The sequence below is a fragment of the Kryptolebias marmoratus genome, linkage group LG9 (genome assembly GCF_001649575.2).
Source record: "Kryptolebias marmoratus isolate JLee-2015 linkage group LG9, ASM164957v2, whole genome shotgun sequence".
NCBI classification, from domain to species: domain Eukaryota; kingdom Metazoa; phylum Chordata; class Actinopteri; order Cyprinodontiformes; family Rivulidae; genus Kryptolebias; species Kryptolebias marmoratus.
The window spans coordinates 4,173,859-4,194,220 of NC_051438.1; the positions used below are offsets into that span (position 1 = coordinate 4,173,859).

The 20,362-nt window shown below is 41.2% G+C and overlaps 2 long non-coding RNA genes across 4 annotated transcripts in view; one reads left to right on the forward strand and one right to left on the reverse strand.

The window, feature by feature from the left end:
* The window catches only part of LOC112451355, a 38,660-nt gene that overhangs the window by 5,602 nt on the left and 12,696 nt on the right, over positions 1–20,362 (forward strand). The window contains exon 3 of one of the 3 annotated variants that reach the window (XR_005233565.1): positions 2,830–2,903. The exons of the other annotated variants lie outside the window; for them this stretch is intronic. This is a non-coding gene — a long non-coding RNA (uncharacterized LOC112451355). The remainder of the gene's footprint in view (positions 1–2,829; positions 2,904–20,362) is intronic. 3 annotated transcript variants of the gene reach the window in all.
* On the reverse strand, positions 3,420–5,522 carry LOC119617330. The gene is made up of 2 exons (XR_005233566.1): positions 3,737–5,522; positions 3,420–3,645 (listed from the first exon to the last, which is right to left on the reverse strand). It is a non-coding gene; the product is annotated as an uncharacterized LOC119617330 (long non-coding RNA).

Here is a 20,362-nt window from a genome sequence, read left to right on the forward strand (position 1 = left end):
AGGGACACGGTCGAACGCCTTCTCCAAGTCCACAAAACACATGTAGACTGGTTGGGCGAACTCCCATGCACCCTCAAGGACCCTGCTGAGGGTATAGAGCTGGTCCAGTGTTCCACGACCAGGACGAAAACCACACTTCTCTTTCTGAATCTGAGGTTCGACTATCCGACGGACCCTCCTCTCCAGAACCCCTGAATAAACCTTACCAGGGAGGCTTAAGAGTGTGATCCCTCTGTAATTGGAACACACCCTCCGGTCTGGTCCCCCATTTATAAACTGATGAAAACCAAACTAAGATAAAATGAAAGCTAACATAAACTGAACTAGGATTTAAAAACATGTGTTTATCAGACATGATAAAAGCTAAACTAAAGGTACCAGAAGGCTATCTAAGAGTACCAAAGGCCAATATTTTTTATAAAAAGCCAACTAAAAGTGTCAGTGTATCCAAAAAAAAAAAAGGAGGGAGGGTGGGAGCAACATAGACTAACGAACCAGACTCGCCTCTGATTTCCTCTGAAACGTTTTTGTAGTGCAGAACTGTTAGTTTTCCATGAATATAATGAACACATATTAAAACAATCTGCCATTTTGGTGGATTGTTTAATTGTAGAGAATTTAGCCAAGGCCTGTTTCTTTGTTCCTCAGTAAAAGTCAATTAAATGGTGCTTTACAGCAGCATAAGGTCATGTTTAAAATAGTCCATATTTACTCTTTTTTTTTCTCTCTCCCACTGGTTATTGTTGCATCCTGTCACTGAATACACTGTACTACTGTAGAACTTCTAAATATGAATCTATCTTGTTCAAACAGATGATTTTTATATTGTAAATTTGTATATCAAACAAGTATTTCACATTAAAAATAACGGAATTTTAAAAAAAAATTGTAAATTGTTCTGTTCTTTTAGTCTTATATTTAACATAAATTGCTATTACAACTAAGTTTAACTACATTATTCAAATCACTTTAAAGTGCAATACAAATAACTGAAGTTGGTTAGATACAGTAATTCATATTCATACTAAGTGCACAGTACAATGCATTTGTACTGTTTTAGTGTTTGTAACAACTATGTTAACTGAGGTAGTTGTTAACCTAGCAATTAGCTTAAATAATCTTTTCCAATCTATTTTAAATACATAAATGCAAAGATACAAAGTGCACAAACATGTCAGAACACTGAACAACATTATCATAACCCCAAATGTTTGGGGTTTTTTTTTGCTTTTTTTAAAAATAAAATAGCATCTTGCATTAATTAGCAACCTTCCATCCATTTTCTTTACCCGCTTTTCCTTTCCAGGTCATGGGGGTCTGTGTTGCCTATCTCCAGTAGTCACTGTGCAGGAGGAGTAGGCAATAAATAGCAAGTATATCATTACATAATTTCACTCAAAAGTGATAAGAACATGTAGCAAATGCAAAGTAGCTTCACTCAGTAAAGTTTCTGAACACAGAATACTTAATAGAAACACTCTCAGTTCTACTCAGGGTTAGACTACAAGAAGAGCACTTCTTGTAGTCTAATAATAAATAATAATTTTCTGCATATTAAGTACTATTCAGTAGCAATTTTACTGTGCTTTTACTATGCAAATTGGAGGTTGATGAATCTGATGTTTGAATGGTTTCTTCAGGCTCAGTGGAAATATTGTATATAGTGAACAAATGTTATGTTTATATATATATATATATATATATATATATATGATTATGTGCCAGAGTATTCATGACACTCCTTTAAAAGTCCACCTTCACCAGTGATGCTGGTTAAATTGTCTTCTTCATTGGCCATGCTGCCAGCAGCCAATCACTACCAAAAGGAGTGGCATTAAGTGTTGCCACAGTGACATGCATTCACAGATAAGCTGAAAGCCTGATTCACTTAGTTAAAAATCAATAGAAAAAATAAACTACAGTCATAATCGTTTTCATCTGAAAGCATTCATGCACAACACTGCACTGCAGTGGTGGCTTGAGCACAGTGGAGTGGCCAGACAATTTGTAAGTAGAGGAAAGTTTGTAATTTGGAGGACCAAGCATTTGTAATTGGAAAATTTAATAAGCAGAGGTGTTTGTGTTTTGAGTTTCCACTATATTTGTGATTAATGTTTTTAGGTCTGAACTGTATAGGTCACAAAGCTAACGGTGCCATTTAAAATAATGACACTGAGGCTTCCGCAATATGGAAGATTCCTGGTTTAAACAAAGAATAGGATCAGTAAATTATTTTAATTATACAGTAGGAAAAATAATGTCACTGGGATTAGTCATGTCAAAAAATAATTTTGTCATTTTAACTGTTTGTGTCTTCTTGATATTCCTAATCATCTTCAATGATCTGCATATAGATGCTGTCTGAAATTACATAAATACCACTTTTCTATCATTAGCTGGAGGTAGTTTTACACGCTAATGATGTCCTTTTGCCATGTTTCCTGCTCTTGACTTGCTCTTTATTTCTTGTTCAGTTTTTTATTTAAAATGACTAAAAGAAAACAGATTTGCATTTTTGGCATGGGCAAAATAACAAAAGCATTCAAATGAACAGGAAACAAATAAGTTGCCCATTAATGTGCACTTGTTTTTAACTTGCAACAGCAGGATCGTTTCCCAACATGGGACATTTCTGGGTGGAGTTTGCTTGTTCTCCCTGTGCATGTGTGGGTTTACTCCAGGTACTCTGGTTTCCTCCCACAGACCAAAAACATGCATGTTAAGTTACTGGTAACTCTAAAATTGTCCCTAGGTGTGAGTGAGAGCGTGAATGGTTGTTTGTCTCATTTGTCTCTATGTGTCCCTGGGATGGATTTGCGACCTGTCCAGGCTGTCCTCCACCTCTCGCACGGTGACTGCTGGAGATAGGCACCAGCTCCCTGCAACCTGGAAAGGAGAAGCAGGTAAAGAAAATGAGTGGATGGTTTTCGCCTTATTAATATAAAAAAGTCCAGATAGTTTTTCAATATGCCAAATAAAAGTGCTGAGTATTTATTCACTGTTGACTTGTAAAGTGTCAGCAGAGAAGTTACGCATTCCGGAGGTCAGGGATTTTATTAAAATGTGTCTTTTGAGTTAACACATTAACAAAAATTTCAGAGGACCTGAATATTGCATTTAAAATAATAATTTTATACTGTGACAACAACCTAAAGGAAAAGAATTTCAAATATATGCAAACCTTGATCTGTGTGTACTGTGTGTAAATGTTCTCTCAACATGCTTCGCACAATATAGAGCCTGAACACACCTGAGCAAACTCTGTAAACAGGGTGACAAGGAAAACATTTGGTAGGAGGAAGGAGCTTTTAGTAGAATCAATAAAATTATACCTAATGCAAAAAGGAAGGAAGAGGTTTCCTCTTAATGTTTGAAGAGTATCAAGCTCAACTCTTTCAACACAAATGCTGTTTTTTTTTAAAGTATTCCAATTTATTTTTCTGCAATTTTTTTTTTTTTTTGCATCGTTGACAATTCAATAAAGTGATAAAAACATTTTTGGAGTTAGATTATTTGTGACATGAACCCAGGATGTTTTTGTCCAAAGAGCGACACCAAAACCAGACACGGAGACAGAGCTAAAGGTAAGTGAATTTATTTACAGGTGGTGCAGCAAATGTACAGTGAGCCAGGTTCGGGAATGGTCTGCAAAGCAAGAGGAGCTGGGTGAGTCTCGGGTACTAAATACGATCAGCGAAGCTTGGTGGAGTGAGTGAATAATGTCTTTGTTTCTTACAGGTCCAGGAGGCGTTAAACTGCAAAGAGGAGGTGAGACAAGTGTCCCAGGTGATCCAGATGTCGATGAGCCTGTAATCCAGCCAAGGTAAGTATCCAGCAGTCCAGGTAAGTTCCCGTGAGGTTGGAGCGTCTTGACGTGGTAGAAAACCTGAATAGGACAGTATGAAAAAACTCTGTTAGCGTAGCGAGACCAACTGAGATTAGACACTGTGGCTGAGAGTCTAACCCAAGAGGTTTGATGCTCCAGTGAAGGTCTGGTCTCAGCCGGAGGCTTAAATACTGGCAGGTCTCATCAGTGGGATCAGGATCACCTGTGGAGTAAGGGTTAGTAGTGCCGCCCAAAGGCGGAGCTAACTCCAGATCCTCACAATTTGGTGTAATTCTGCTTTACAGTGGTGGGCCGTCAGGGCCAGCAAGGCCTTCTCTGCTGGCCTAACATAACCAAGAATCATCATAATTATGATAAAGGTTAATTTAAGTTTTAATTTACTTTCCCAGATATCTAAAATTATTTATATTCTCTTCGTGTCATATTATGCTCTTTCCAGTGCTGTTGTTTTTAGGTTAGAGTTTTTATCCAATCAGAATTCAGCTATTTTATGTTGCCAGGCTGTATGAAATCTTCAGAATCGTCAGTGCTGGCGTCTGTGCACTGTAAGTGAACGGGCAAATACTGTTGATAGACAGTTGCGATAGCCAATCAGATCATGAGTTGTGTCAGTAAGGCCCTCTAGCTGGCCACACGTTGAACGTGACATTTACGCGTCCTATGATCGGCAGTGCTATGCAGATCAACAGAGTCACACCAGGTGTTACACCATATTCTGTGACCCACCATATATTGTGACCGTAGGGGGCGCTGTTGCGTTCTTATACTACACCTTGCCAATGGTGGCCCTGAAGAAGAGTACGCTACGCCAAAACGTAAGCTTTGCAGAAGCCTTACGTCTATGGCCAGTAAGAGGAAACAAACGCAAAAGGAAAAACAAAGAAAACACCAAGCACACCAAGAGTTTAGTTAAACCAAACAGCTTCTAGTGACTCTCTCTTTCCTCTAAAGAATAAAAAGTATCACCTGACCACTGACTTCATGACCATTATTGAGATATAGACGGTCACATTATATGATAGCACCTATTGTGATCATACTGGAACACTAAAACATTAAATACCTGAACCAAACTGCTTTATTTTAACATTGAAAATAATACAATGTAATACAAAAATTAAACATATAAATAATTGGATAAACACAACGCAGGACAATAAACTGAAGATTCGTCTTGGCAAGCTGCACAGCAGTAAGGTTTACTGGGGTCCGGATTGGAGACACGTAGAATGATACCACCGGTCACAAACATCACACTGGATCTGTGGGAGGAAATGCAATAATGTTTAGATAATTTTTTTAATTGTGTTCATAGGACAATTTTAACACCTAAAACTTACAAACAACCAACATAATACAAAGTACCTCTTTGCTCTGCGTTTTCTTTGTTTTTCCTTTTGCGTTTGTTTCCTCTTACTGTCATAGATGTAAGGCTTCTGCAAAGCTTACGTTTTTGGCGTAGCTTACTCTTCTTCGGGGCTATCACATGGCAAGGTGTGGTGTAAGAACGCAACAGCGCCCCTTACGGTCACAATATACGGTGGGTCACAGAATATGGTGTAACACCAGAACTGTTACTGTTTAAAAACATTTTTAACCCACAATGGCCGAAGGAGAGCAACACGTTGATTTGGTTGCTGATATACTGGCAAGGCTGTTTTCAAGACGAACTTTTCAAGAGAAGCTAGATCTCGTTAGAGGAGGACGGCCAACCCCGAGCTAGCTAACCTGTTCCAGAGTAGATTTTGAGTTGAAATAAGTGTTTAGGGGGACACAGCCGTTTTGGTGAGTGCAAACATTTTATTTATTTTATTCTATTTTATTTAGTTTTGACAGTAGCATACCAGATATGTTTTAACTGTTGATGCGGGTTTGTTGATTTTTAAAATGTGCCGGATAATAGCCCATTTTGTACACAATGGAGGTGATGCAATGCTAAGTAGTGCTTAAGTGTGTTTCTAAAAACTCTCCAATCCTAGTGTTATAAATGTTGGCATAATGAAAGTTATTTATTTACTAAGTTGGACATCACTGAAGGCCTAAGTGTGAAATGCATCGCCCGCCACTGCTGCTTTATATAAGAATGTTATTGTTCATCAGCCTTGTCTGCTTATTGAAGTAATACAGAATATGAAGGTTTTTCTGTATAGACGTGTTATGATAGACATGTCTATCATTAGCAGTTCAGGTTTGTTTTGTTTTTTCTGTAGTTGAGAAACTAGTGTCTGCAGCACAAACCCAATCCTGTTATCTGTCATTATTGTTGTTACATGTGTCATGTTAGGGATTAGGTTATGTAGGAGGTGAGTTTATAACATCATAGTTTTCAAAAGGTTACATTTTGGCTGTCGAAATGAAAACACAAAGGAGATATTTCTGGATGTTTTCAGTCTGGAACCTGGTTTCAAGAAAACCAGTTTTGAGGCTCCTAAAACACTGTTTCCATGTGGAAGCAAGGCTGAAATAATAAAAAATAAAAAACACCCTGCTCCCTTGTGGATGGGGCCTAAGAGAGTAAGAGTAAGTATTGAGAAGAGACAAAAATGTGTACACTTTGACATATAACTATATGACTTGTAAAGACTGTGAAGATAATAAGTCTGCAATTTATTTAAAGTTAAGAAAGCTTAAAATTTAGACACTAAGCTAAACATTTTGTGAGGAAAATCTTGCAAAATCAGAAAGGTCCAACTCTAATTAAGTAAAACTTGTTAAAGATATCGAAATGGCAGAGCAGTTGTATGAAGTCCAATATTCTGTGACACATTTAAACATTGAATAATGTTTCTACTGTAAGGTATACCTGAGATATGAAGCTTTTCTCACTTGTTTCATTAAAATCCCATTATTGTATTTTGTGAATTTTTTCTGCATTGTACAGTTACCAAGTCGTAGCACACTATTGCAAATCGAACCATGTTTTGATAATATCTGATATGAGTTTTCCAAAGTTTCATGTGGAGTAGCAAATTAAAAATCATTTTTCATTAGTAACTGAATAAATCATGCAACATGTACAGTTTTCAGACCAAAAAGTTAGTCTCTAAAAAGTGAGCCATCAAATAGTGATTAAATAAAATACTTCCATCAGAGTTATAAAAATTTTTTTTTAAAAAGATTAGACATTAGCCGGGATATCCTGTTGGTTCATTCTGTTTGGTCCCTAAAATTATTTAAAAGTTTCTATTTATCAAACCAACACTGTGTTGCCCCACAGCTTTCTTGAACATGACTTTAAAAAGCAGAAACAGTATGATCATTTTGATAGGCTATCTTGATATCTGTGATAGTTATAATGGTGACAATAATTATATAGTAAAGGAATAAACTGGTGTCAACCTGGTGAATGCTACCCTACCAATCCTAATGATCAGCTGTAGTGAAAGATCTCCTCCCTCCCTGTCTGTAATTAGCCTGTGAAATGTTGGTCTGCTGAAAGAGCCATTAGGGCATAGCAGGGAGTGATGCTGCTTTTCCAGCCACATAGCTGCTGGTCTCTTGTATCAAGCCAAGTGTGACAAACAGGAACTCCCAGTTTGTCTATTTGTCCAAAGCAAGCATGACACGCAAGGTTCAATTGCCTTAAAGAAAATGTTAGTCTGCAATGGAAGCAGTAAACAAACTGTACACTCTGATCTTTAAAGTGCCTTTAACATCCTAATGACTCCTTGAGTTACCTACCAACTCAGTGATTATGCCCTGTTCTGCTGCCCTGCATAATACACCCAATCTTGACATAGCTTTGCAGTGAAATACAGTTTTTTTTGACAGTTAGTTGTGAAAACATTGAGAGTAGTGAGAGGGCACTGTGGTTTTACTCCAGGCTACAATGAAAACAGAACTTATAATAGGCTACATCAATAAGTGCACTGAGGGAGCTGAATATTTCAAGGAAATTACTTGAATGTCTTCATATTCTGAAAAAAAATGCTGAAGAAAGTGAGTTAGGATGTGCCAAATTATTTTTTAATACTCTAGCTCTCTGCTCCAATTCCACCCCAACTTTTTTTCCAATATCTCTCAGCTGAACTTTACTGCAGTCTTCAATAGACAGGCAAATTCTGTTTTTTTCTCATCTAATAGTGATAGATAAAAACAGATCAGGAATCAAGATTAACTCCTTTGAAAGTTCAGAGAAAAGGAGGCGTAAAGCTTTGACAGTGACAGAATAAAAGCAGACTTACCTTCAAAGGAAAACAGGTGTGGGACTTGTTTTCTTGCATCAAGCCAATATCAATAGGCCACATATGCATAACATAGCAGTTATGGCTTTATGAGTATAAAGGTTAAAATAAGGTCTTGCTCGATCCGGTCATTGTAGGCATCCATGCTGTGCTGAGACTGGATCAGAAGGTCACTTCTTTCTGTCATGACATTCTTGGAACACAGAACCCCCTGTGAGGTGGTCAAACTGAAACCCTGAAGGACTAGGGAAAGAGGAGGATAATATTTGGAGAGCAGAGAAAAATGTTGCTCTGTTGACAAAAAAAAAAGCTGTCTGACATTTGGAAATTGTCTCTATTGCCTCAATTGAGAGTAAAAATGATTGAAGATGTGCTCAATGTGGATTCCCCTGGCTGTATTGTCAGTGGCTGTGGTTTGAAATGTATGTGCTTTGATGGATACCAGCTGATACTAATACTTTAGGCCAACTTAACCTGAATAATGAATCCTGCTACAACATAAAAAAAATCAGCCAGAATGTAAATGTTTTTGCAGGATTTTTGACAAGGTCTTTGGGTGTGTATTACCTCTTTTCTTGTGTTAATGAGAATGTTTGTTATGCAGTCAAATTTGAGTAATAAACTTTTTTTTTCTTAAAAAAAAAGGTATTTCCTTTTTTTGATTGACATGAGGTTCCATGAATTTATCCCCAAAAGGCATATAAACAGAAAAAGAATGTTTTTTTTTTTACTTTAGGCATTTTATTCAGCTTTTGTATACCTTAGTTGGTATTGGCCATTGTCAGAAATGAATAGATGGGACATCTGGTGTATAAAATAGACTTATGGAAATAGGCAAAAAAATTTTCACACAGACTCAGATGCATTTGTTTTAGGTGGACACACGCCTCACACTTCTTTTTAGCTTCCATGTCATTGCAACCCCAACAGCAATCATTCCCCCACTGGAACCAGAACCACAAAAGTTAAAATTTTGGTCAGGTCATATTAGTCTAGTATAAATTCTCAGTTAGGACATAGAAAATCAACAAACAAACAAAAACAGAACAATTAACGCTCAGAACAACTGAACTTCTATATTGTAGTTGACAGCATTTTGTCTCTTATCCGGGGAGCTTTCTCAATTTTTTCTTAACTGGAGAGTTAAACTGCAGAATAAACTGTAGAATAAACCCACTCTCTCCACTGTAGCCTGTAATGGCAGAATTTACTATAGGGTAACACCTGTTGTTTATAAGTCCTGATAATGTTATGACTTCTGTTCCAAGTCCCATGGGTTCTCACAGAATGAACTTGTTTATAGAAGTGATGTTGAATTTTCTTCCCTTGGGAACCAGACTGACTTACTTTTCCCTAACTCCTCCTTCTGGTCCAGTATTTCAATATCTTTAATAAAAGCACCTGTGTTGACTTGGAGGGGCAGAGCTTTGATTTGGAGCTTCCCTGTTCAGAACTGCTCTCTATATTCTGTGCACATTATATAAATAAACCTGCTTGAGTGATTTCATCTAACAGTGCCTGGAAATTCATTTATTGCTGCCACAACAAGCCATTAGGGTCTTGTTTTTGTGTTTGTTTTCTTTTCCTCTCTGTTCTGTTCTGGTGCGTGTTTTCTTGATTTCCTTGCTGACTTGACAAACGCCAACATGTCTGAAGGCCTTTTTTGGATGTGTTTCTGTTTCTTTTCCTTCCTTTCTGTCTTCATGGGGACATGTTCGGCCTGATGGTGTAGAGTTCTAATGACAGAAGGTTTGTGTTCCAGTGGATGGTGAGTGTCAAACAGAAGGTACTGATCTGTTTGGGTTGATTTCCTGTAAACCTTAATGTTAAGCCTTTCATCTCTTTACGTGTTCACCAAACCATCCAAAGAAGGCACCAGGTCTTCTTATCAACCAATAACAGATTGATGATATCTTATACGAATTCAGTCGTTGGATTATTTCATCTATACACCCTTATTATTATCAGAACTCAACAACTAAACTGAAATTCACCATTACATGGAACTCCTATCAATAATATTTTTACATCAAATGAGGAGATCCCAAATTTGTCTTACAGTTTTATTACAAAAATAATCCATATCAAAATTTAGAATGAACAACAAACGGTGATAAAATCAACACATTGCAAAATAAACTAACACTAAGAATTTAGGGAACTATTCAAATAACTGTGAAATAAGTACTTTGAATATGATTTAAAACAAAAGTAAAGTAGTGATTATTAGATTATCTAAACCAAAATAAATTATTTAACAGAAAGCTGATTCAGGATTTACTCTCGCAAGAATTTAGACTGATTCTATAAAGGTCTTAGTTTTGAAAGTTAGCTAAAAAAGGATGTTACAATTCTGCCAGATTATCAGGTTATTTCGATAGAACTTCAAGTGAGGAAGCAGTATAATCAAATATACATCAGCTGAAACCTATAACCATACCAAATCACTTTTGTCACCAAATCCGGGTTGATGCTCTGGGCCAGGGGACACTCCGTCTGAGTGGTGTTGTTGGCTGATCGGACCAGAAATGTCATGAAAAAGGAGGACAACGTCTGGCCAAGACTAAGCAAGGTCTCAGTCAGTGTTCAGCCAAGGTAGCTGGGAGTCAATGTGAAGTCATCAGGGATCTCCTCGGTCAGCTGATGAGGAAGGTGGTGGGCGACAAGCAACTACCACCACCATCTTTATATCTCAAAGCTATAAATTCTCTCTTCCTGCTTCCTTGAACCGTTTTCACTCTGCTTGACTTTTTGACAAACCAGCTCTAAGCATAAAAAAAAAAAAGTTTTCTTCACCCAGATTAACAAACACAAATAGAAGATTAGGGGGAACATCTGCACAGGACGGATACACAAAACAAACTCTCTCTGAAGACTAAAACACATGCTGAACACCACCCAGGATCAAGGCCATCCTGAGTGTTTATCAGTGGTTGATGATACATTCTTTCAGGCATCTGGGTGCCTTCAGTTCAGATAAAAAAAAAAACCTTTCCCTCCTGTTCAAAATTAGAGTTAAAAAGAGGTCATCAACCTGTGAAATATAAAAACTAATAAAGACATTTTGGATTAAATTTTCATTGAATAATTGCACACATGATAATCATTTCATAATTGCATAGATTTGATTTCTACATATATGTTTTTTTTTATGAGTCTAGAAGTACTATTTATCTCTAACTGATTAAGTGTTCATGAATGGTACAAGTATTCAGACAATGAAGAATCAGTGAGGTCAGAAAGGAATTTCTACAGAACATCCTAGAACAATAATTTGAGTTTAGAGAAGATTAAATAGAGGGTTCTTTAATGCTGTAATGGTTTAAACAATAGGACCAATTTCATCCACAACCAGATATGCACCCTGCTGGACCTCTGTTTTTCCCCCACTTATTTCAAATATAGTCAGTTTTTTACAGACATAAGCATGGTTGTGCCATGGGATCTCCAGTGTCACAGATTGTGGTCAATCTCTACATAGAAGAAACAAAAGAAAACCACAAACTCCTTCAAAAAAAAAAAAAACAACACCAAGCCACTGTTACAGATATTTAGATTATTCCTGGGTCAAAATCCAAGTTAAGAAAGTAAAATATTTTACCAGATGCATGAATTCTGTTGACAACATCAACAAGTCCACCAGAGAGGATACTAATGAAACAAGCTGCCTGTTTTGAACTGTCATCGAGCTATACAAGAAACCAACCCACACATATTTGTCAGGTTTCAGATTATACCCAAGCGAGCAGTTCGGCAACAGACAGACGCATAAACCAGCAGGTAATGGGAAGTGAATTTATTTACAGTGCAGTGGAATATTTACAGAGGGGAACCGGAGCCAGGACCTGAGGAGCAGAGAATGAGGAGAGTATGGGATCGGTGAAGAGAGGAACAGCAGGTATGGCGCAGGTAATATTCTTAGTGATAGTTCTTACTGAACTGGTATGAGTCCAGAACACAGAAGAGATGACGAGATCGATCCTTGTCCAGCGATGGTCCGGTGTAGGTTCCAGAGAGAGGGATCCAGGTGAGGTGAGTATTTCCCCAAGTGCAGGTAAGGTGATGATTCAGAATGCGACTGACCAGTCTTGGAATCCAGGAGGCAGTAGTAGCAGGAACAGGCAGGTTCAGTTGTGCAGGTGAATACTTAATTATACGGCAGGCAGTTGAAGGCAGACCAGACTGGTTCCAGATGGACAGGTAATCCTGAACACAGGTTTGAAGATACAAAAACATAACTTAGATTACAACAGGGAGTACACAAAAAAACACAGCTAAGTCTCTCACAGGCTCTGCACTTTACCGCATGGTAAACAATGCTCCAGCGCTGATCTGGTCTTCACTGCAGCCTTAAATACTCCTCTACTTCCCATCAGCCTGATCAGTCACAGGTGTGAGAGGAGTGGTGATGAGGCGTCCGTCACCTGCTCAGGAGACGCCCACCAGGAAGCACTCACACACACACAAAACCACCAATCACCACAATATTAGTACCTTCTGTTTGACTCTTACCACCCACTGGAACACAAACTTTCTGTTATTAGAAATCTACATCATCAAGCCAAACATGTGCCCACAAGGATAGAAGGAAAGGAAAAGAAACAGAAACACATCAAAAAAGCTCTCAAAACTAGTGGATATCCTAACTGGACGTTTGTCAAGTCAATTTGGAAATCTAAAAAAACACCACAAAACAGAACAGAGAGGAAAAGAAAAAAAAAAATATGGCACTGTCATCCCATATCCTGCTGGAGTATCTGAGAAACTCAGAAGGATTTTACCAAACAGGACTTCCCGATGCACTTCAGACCCAACAGGACTCTCAGACAGAGGCTGGTCCACCCTAAGGACAAAACACCCAAACACAAACTGAGTGGTGTGGTGTATGCATTTTAGTGCATCGAGGAATGTTCAGACCTCTAAATTACAGTAGATAAAAAACGGCCTCATCTACACATTTTCGTTGTGTGTAGATGGCTTACAAAACTGGATTCTAGGCTGTGCACATTATATTGTTGGCCACCTCCACCCACATCATACCCACCTCAGCTGCTTTATACAAACCACGCCATCCACCCCCATGTTTATGATTTACTCTACTGGAGAACACAATTGAAATGAAGATATGCAGATTTAGACCAGTATTTCAGTAATTATTATTTATCCTTAGCATGGCTTTTAGACCTGGACATGTTTTCTGTCAAAGGACAGTCCTCTGACAGATGTAGGTGTCGAAATACAACTCTGGCACTTTTGAACTCTAAACGAGTATAATAGCAGAATATTATGGGTGCAGTATTTCAGAGTTTAAAGTAACATTTGAAAGAATGAATTTGAATTTAACAAGTAAATAGAAAGTCAGGACTTCATAATTAGTCCAAACACTTCTGAATGCAACTCGTCTTACATCTTAACTAGACTGAAGTCACCAAACCAGCTGATGTATTACTGAACCGATCCTTTGGTCTTAAGACACTCCTGGTGGTCCTTTGGCTCTGTGCACCAGCCCCTCTACTAACTTGATCACAGAGAGTACATGAACAGCTTACGAAAAACCACATAGTAGCAGACTGCTTCCCTTTCTCAGACACGGCCAACAGCCTGGTTCTTCTGGGAGATGCTCCATTTTAGAAATTCCCACCTTTCAGCCGAGCCATCCCTGCCTTGTATCACAGTAGAAGCTGAATTCATCTCCTCATAAGATGACTACCTATTTATTATGAAGTGATGAGTCCTGGAATCATATACAGGAATAGTATGATCATTTTGAGAGGCTATCTGATATCTGTGATAGTTATAATGGTGACAATAATTACATAGTAAAGGAATAAACTGGTGTCAACCTGGTGAATGCTACCCTACCAATCCTAATAATCAGCTGTTGTTAAAGATCTCCTCCCTCCCTGTCAGTAATTAGCCTGTGAAATGTTGGTCTGCTGAAAGAGCCATTAGGGCATATGGCTGCTAGTCTTTTGTATCAAGCCAAGTGTGACAAACAGGGAACTCCCAGTTTGTCTACTAGTCCAAAGCAAGTGTGACTCGCAAAGTTCAATTGCTTTAAAGAAAATGTTAGTCTGCGATCGAAGCAGTAACCAAACTGTTACTACAATTTTTAAAGTGTGTTTACCTTCTGCTGCCCTGCATAAAACACTCAATCGTGAGATAGCTTTGAAGTGAATTACAGATTTTTCCACACTTAGTTTTGAAAACATTGAGAATAGTGAAAAGGCGCTGTGTATCCGGTGGCAGGATAGTATGGCTGCTGGACAGACCTGGTAACCACAAATGAGTTGTGAAGGTGAGCTGGGAACATCTGGTGGATCCCTTAGAGCTGTAGCCTGAAGGTGATTGGTGCCTGTTGCAGTGAAAACTGAAGGACCTGCTGGTGGGCACCAGCAGTAATGGAGGCTGTTGAGCTAAAGAAAGGCCTTTAGGGCTTGGGCCTCCCAGAGGACTCCTGAAGCCATTGACTTGTACATGGTGGCCAGAAGGACTGCAGCTTTTGTGGTTGCGACTGAAAAAACTCTGACATGGGAGTAATGTGGAGAGGCCAAAAAAAGGATTTTTGGTTGGCCTCGAGGTTCTGGCAAACCATTTTGCGACTCAGAAATGGAAAGTGGGCCTCATTCTAAGTATTGCTTGCTTTAGGTGGTGAACTGCTAACCCAGACTGGGGATACTGTCGAATGAGCACTTCAAGGATGTCCCTAATTTAGTCACCATGCCACCAGTCCTCCCCCATGAGTCTGAAGACTTGGGGGAAGACTAGTCCATTACCATGGCAGAGGTCACTGAGGTAGTCAAAAATCTCCCCAGTGGCAGGGCATCAGGGGTGAGCAAGATTTGCCCTGAGATGCTGACAGTTCTGGATATTGTGGGGCTGGCATAGTTGACATGTTTCTTCAGTGTCATATGGAGGCCTGGGACAACCCCTGTGGAATGGCAGACCAAGATAGTGGTTTCCACTTTTAAAAAGGGGAGTGTGTTCCAACTATCGAGGGACCACACTTCTTAGCCTCCCTGGTAAAGTTTACTCAAGGGTGTTGGAGGCGAGTCTCTGATTGATATTCAACTCTCAGATTTAGGAGGAACAATGTGGATTTCGTCCTGGTCATGGAACAATGGACCAGATCGTTAACCTTGCCTGGGTCATTTTTAAGAGGTATCTGGTCTCTGTAAAACCAAAGCAGGAGCTGTGTGCACATCCTCAGCACAAAATTGAGCTCATTCTCAGTGCAGGTTGGACTTTGCCAGGGCTGTGCCTTGTTTCTGACCCTGTTTGTGGTGCTTAAAGAGAGGATCTCAAGGCCCATTTGTGAAGAGGAGGATTTCTGGTTTGGGAATCTCAGGGTCTTGTCTCTGCTTTTTGCAGATGATGTGGTTCTTTTGGCATCGTCAGGCCATAATCTTCAGTTTGCACTGGGGTGGTTTGCAGCTGAGTGTGAAGTGGCCAGAAAGGGATTTAACTAAAGGTACACAGGTTTCAACTTAGACTGTTGTTGTTGTTAGATTCACAAAGTTTGTGACTGAGGTACAACTTGCAAAGAAACATGTATCCAGATATTAGTGGGATGCATGTATGTATTTGAGGCAGTTTTTATAACTTTGACACTGTGTGGATCACAGATAATCCACAATAAATTCAAACTTGTGCACCCCCTCCTTGTATGTAAAAAAAAAAAAAAATCATCAAAGTTGTATGTTATAGAATCATTCCACCCTGGAATAAGAACTATTTAATTTAATCACTAAAAGCCTTAAATCAATCTAACATTCATGCCCATGGTGAGTGGATGGAAATGTCTGACTGAAATGGCCCTTTTTCTTTCACCAGCAGCTTTTTTTTTTTTTTTTTGCATACAATTATTGGAACAAATCTGACATGTTTAAAAGTTTTAGGGGTAAATATCTGCACTGTCCCACTGCACTTTGAATCTGCCGACTATAGTGACATTATAAACAACATTGTTGACATATTGTGGATTCTTAATTCACTGTATTTACCGACAGTTAGCCTACAGTGTTTGACTGCTTTATTATGAGATTATTCTGTTGTTGTTGGGGTTGGTGGAGCCAGGTTTCTTTTGTTACTCCCAGGAGGTGGCGCCAGGAGTCCGGGTAGAGTAGGGAGCTGCTGATCAGACACACCTGGGACCAGTTGGGGCTCATCAATGGTGGCATTTAAGGAGCAGGTTGACATCCATTCAGCGCCTGGTTGTTGACCATACGTGGTAACCTGAGCCCAAGCCTTGCCTTTGCAGATCCTGTTTAAATGCTGCTGTGCCTGAGAGAGGAACTTACCTTTGTGTTTCCGTTTCTTTGTTTCCAGAGATCCTGAGCTCTGCAAGACGCCAGCCTAGCCGATTCTGGTTTCCACTCCGAATGTAATTCGCTCCTGGAAGTGAGTCCAGCCATGGCCGTTCGCCTGCCTTGCCTGTCCGCTCTCCACCGAGAATCTGAGGGATTCATCTGTGCTACTTCGAACCCAGAGGCTTATCTGGCGCTTTAAGTTTTTGCCCTTCACTGGGGTTTTCCTCTAAGGAGACTGATCTTGTTTTTTTGTTGAACTATTAAACCTGTGTAGATCTGAGTCGCGTCTTGAGCAGTCTCTGTATGTGGGCCAAGAAACTTACAAAAACCATGACATAACAACCAGGCCAACAAGACCCCACAGAGCTGCTCAGGAACGTTGTGTCAGATCAGAGTCAGCAGCTCCAGTCCCATGATAGTCTGCTTCGGACTATTTATGAACAGCAGCAGGAGATGCGAGAGAGAATTGAACAGATGACGACAATGTTTCTTAAACTGCAGCCAGCCCAGCCGTCTACACCTGCAGAGGGCGCAAGCATCCCGCGTTCCAGTCCTTCGACGGTTTTTCCGCCCCCAGTAACCCGTGACGTCAGTTCCTCTAGTCCAGAGAGATATTCGGGTGAGTCAAGCTGTGGAGGATTCCTCTTGCAATGCGCCCTGGTGTTCAACAGATCTCCACAATCATTCCCCTCTGATGGATCAAGAATCTCCTACATTGTGGGTTTATTAAATGGTAAGGCCCTACGATGGGCGGAAGCCCGTTTCAAAGACCCATTAGATTTTGGGTGCTCGTTCCAGTCTTTCCTGAATGAGTTCAGGATGACGTTCTCTCAAGAACCAGATACTACAAGCAGGTCAAGGAGATTGTGGAACCTAAGACAGGGGGTGCGCTCTGTAGCAGAGTATGCCATCGATTTTAGAACACTAGCCGCCTCCTCAGGCTGGGACGCTTGTGCTCTCAAGTCGGCATTTTTTCAGTCGCTAAATGACTCAGTTAAGGACGAGCTGACTATGGTGGAAGAACCGACGGAGTTAAATGACCTAATTTTGTTAGCGATTAAAGTGGATAACAGACTGAGAGAAAGGAGAAGACAGAGAGGGAGATCCACTGTTGTAGATGGAACTTTTTATCGTGCCAGACCGGTTGTTGAACCGGGAGAGGCCGAACCCATGCAGCTGGGGCGAGCCCGCCTCTCGGCTGCTGAGAAACGGAGGCGGAGAGAGTCTGATTTATGTTTATACTGTGGGTCTCCGGACCATTTTGTTGTCGCCTGTCCTTTTAAGGCGTTCGAGCCCGGTGCCGGGGCAGCCACAAGAGGGGGTCCGTCAGACGAGGGGAATCCGATGGGTCGATCCCTGTCTTCGAAGTCCCCGAGGTTTGCCCTACCAGCCGTGATTCAGGTAAATCAAGACTCACTTGAACTTTCAGCCCTTGTTGATTCAGGATGTGAGCAGAACCTGATTGATAAATCTTTAGTGAGTCAACTAAATATCAAGACTGTGAGATTGGAGGCCCCGATAAGGGTCACAGCATTGGATGGGAGGGGACTCCATACTATTACTCACCAGACAGAGTCAGTCCAGCTGATTATTTCTGGTAACCATCATGAAATGATTTCATTTTTTGTTTTTCCGTCACCTAATCCTCCCATTGTATTGGGATTTAAATGGCTGCAATTACATAATCCTCATCTAAACTGGACTCAGGGACGAGTAGAAGCTTGGTCTCCGGAATGCCTGTCTTCATGTCTCCAGTCAGCCGTACCTCACAGACCTAGCTCTCTGCCGGCTCCTCAGAAGGAGGCGGACCTCACGGATCTCGGTAATGTCCCCAGAGAGTATCATGACTTAAGAGAGGTGTTTAGCAAGAATCATGCCCTGTCTTTACCACCACACCGTCCTTACGACTGCGCCATCAACTTATTGGCCGGAGCCTCATTACCGTCCAGCCGTCTTTATAACATTTCACGCCCTGAACGCCAGGCGATGGAAAGATACATAAATGAGTCTCTAAGGGCCGGAATAATCCGCCACTCCTCTTCACCATTAGGAGCCGGGTTTTTCTTTGTGGGAAAGAAGGATGGAACTTTAAGGCCGTGCATTGATTACAGGGGCCTTAACCAGATCACGGTTAAGAACAGGTATCCCCTACCATTACTCTCTTCAGCTTTTGAAACAGTACAGGGAATGACGGTCTTTTCCAAACTAGACCTTCGTAATGCATATCACCTCGTCCGCATAAGACAAGGAGATGAGTGGAAGACGGCGTTTAAGACACCATTAGGGCAGTTTGAGTATTTAGTGATGCCGTTTGGACTCTGCAATGCACCGGCGGTTTTTCAGTCTCTGGTTAATGATGTCCTCAGGGACTATCTGAATGTGTTCGTTTTTGTCTACCTGGATGACATATTAATCTTCTCCAAGACCCTTGCAGAGCACCAACGACATGTCCGCCTCGTCCTTCAGCGATTACTGCAGAACCGGCTGTTTGTGAAGGCAGAGAAATGTGAATTCCACAAGTCATCCGTAACTTTCCTGGGCTACGTGCTCGGGAGCGGACAGGTGCGTTCAGACCCTGACAAGGTAAAGGCAGTGTTGGATTGGCCTATTCCTGAGTCCAGGAGACAACTCCAACGGTTCCTGGGCTTTGCAAATTTTTATCGGCGGTTCATCAAGAATTATAGCCTAATTGTCGCCCCACTCACAGCTTTGACGTCCACCAAGAGAAACTTCACTTGGACTACAGAGACTAACACAGCTTTCTCTGATCTAAAACAGAGATTTGCGGGTGCGCCCATCCTGGTTCAGCCAGATCCCCTCAAGCAATTCGTACTAGAGGTGGACGCTTCAGATGCCGGCGTGGGTGCAGTATTATCCCAGAGAGCTGAGTCTGATGAGAAATTACACCCCTGTGCTTTTTTTTCCCGAAGGTTTTCCCCAGCGGAACGAAATTATGATGTGGGGGACCGAGAACTCCTGGGTATCAAGCTGGCTCTCGAGGAGTGGCGTCACTGGCTGGAGGGCGCGGAGCACCCAGTTCTGGTGTGGACGGACCACAAGAATCTCTCCTACCTGCAATCGGCTAAGAGATTGAATCCTCGGCAGTCACGGTGGTCGTTGTTCTTCTCACGATTTAATCTGTCTATATCCTTCCGTCCAGGATCTAAGAATATCAAGCCTGATGCACTGTCCAGAGTATTCTCTCCTGATGACGTAGAGAGGGCGCCGGCTCCAATTCTCCCTCCGACGTGTACAGTGGGTTCAGTGACGTGGGAGATAGAGGATCTGGTTAGGAGGGCACAACTCGTGGAGCCAGGCCCCGAGAACAGGCCACCAGACAGATCCTATGTGCCTACCTCCGTCCGGTGTCGTCTAGTTCACTGGTTCCACTCATCCAAATTCTCTGCCCATCCGGGTTCCAGCCGAACCGTGGCCCTCATCTCCAGGAGATTCTGGTGGCCCTCTTTACATAAGGATGTGAGGGAGTATGTATCCGCCTGCCCTACGTGTGCGAGGAACAAGCCGTCTCATAGACCTCCGGCTGGGCTTCTACAACCACTGCCCATTCCCACTCGACCATGGTCCCATATAGCAATTGATTTTGTGACGGGGCTCCCACCCTCCAGAGGTATGACTACCATTTTGACTATTGTTGACCGTTTCTCTAAGGCGTGCCATCTTGTTGCCCTCAGGAAGCTACCGTCAGCCCTCCAGACAGCCCAGTTGCTGGTCAGACATGTTTTCCGGTTACATGGGATTCCACTGGAGATCCTGTCGGATCGAGGTCCCCAGTTCACGTCGCAGGTTTGGAGACAGTTTTGCCGAGCTCTGGACGCTAAGGTTTCTCTCACATCCGGGTATCATCCTCAGTCCAATGGTCAGGTGGAGAGACTTAACCAGGAACTGGAGTCCGCACTCCGCTGTCTCACTTGCCAGGACCCATCTGAGTGGAGCACACATTTACCATGGGTAGAGTACGCTCACAATGCTCACGTCTCTGCGGCCACAGGATTGTCCCCATT